Source organism: Sinocyclocheilus grahami, unplaced genomic scaffold (genome assembly GCF_001515645.1).
Source record: "Sinocyclocheilus grahami isolate Dianchi unplaced genomic scaffold, SAMN03320097.WGS_v1.1 scaffold21209.1, whole genome shotgun sequence".
Classification (NCBI taxonomy): Eukaryota; Metazoa; Chordata; class Actinopteri; order Cypriniformes; family Cyprinidae; genus Sinocyclocheilus; species Sinocyclocheilus grahami.
In genome coordinates this window covers 1,877-2,874 of record NW_015518323.1, presented here as the reverse complement: position 1 = coordinate 2,874, position 998 = coordinate 1,877, and the positions used below count along the sequence as shown (strand labels likewise).

Sequence of the window (998 nt, the reverse complement as noted above, 5' to 3'; positions counted from 1 at the left end):
CCCCCCCCCTCACACACACACACACTCCCCTAAACACTCTCTCTCACACACACTAAACACACACACACACACACACACACTAAACACTCTCAGAATCAAGGACCGGAACTCCGTTTTATAATTATTAGTTAATGTGTTTATACAATTATGCATGTTCAATTGACATTTTGGTCTAAAATGTGAATTTTTGTTTGTGTGTGTGTTTAGTGACGGATCTGGAGGTGCAGTTCTATTACCGCGGTAAGGAGGTGTGTCCGCCGGTGATCGTCAGTAACCCGCAGGGCTGCCGTCTGTTCTACGGCGATCTGGGGCCCATCGTCAACCAGGAGGAGCTGTTCGGGCCGGTCAGTCTGGAGCAGGTGCGCTTCCCCTCCACCGAACACATCACTAACGACAAGCAGCGAGTGTTCACGAGCCGCCTGCTGGACGTCATGGACCGCGGCCTCATCCTGGAGGTGAGCGGACACGACATCTACGCCGTGCGCCTGTGCCAGTGTAAAGTGTACTGGTCCGGCCCCTGCGCGCCCAACCCCAACATGCCCAACCTGATCGAGCGCCAGCACAAGGTCAAGCTCTTCTGCCTCGAGTCCTTCCTCAGCGGTGAGTGAGCGGCTGTCGAGTCGCAGTCTTATGAGACGAGCGAAATTACTCTGCCGGTTTCAGTCGCGCTTTGCCGTACAAATGTAACGATATTGGATTTTTGCCGATATGCCGATAATTTTCAACTCATTTTGAGGTATTCAAAGAAAATGAAGTTTCAAATATTGTAGAAACTTAATTTTCTGTAAAGTTGCTTTGCAACAATTCCTATCGTAAAAAGCGCTATACAAATAAACTTGAATTTAATTTTGGCCGATAGCCAATGCCGATACATAATTATTTTTCATTTTGGTTAGTTTTTAACAAGAACTTATTTGTTTGAATTAAATAAACAATAATAAAGTTATTTTATAATTACAGTACATTGAAAATAACTATAAATAAACTATATATCAATC

The 998-nt window shown here is 44.9% G+C and overlaps 1 pseudogene; it reads left to right on the top strand.

The window, feature by feature from the left end:
• Positions 1-176: 176 nt before the first annotated feature.
• Positions 177-808, top strand: LOC107579887 (interferon regulatory factor 6 pseudogene; annotated as a pseudogene).
• Positions 809-998: the final 190 nt, after the last annotated feature.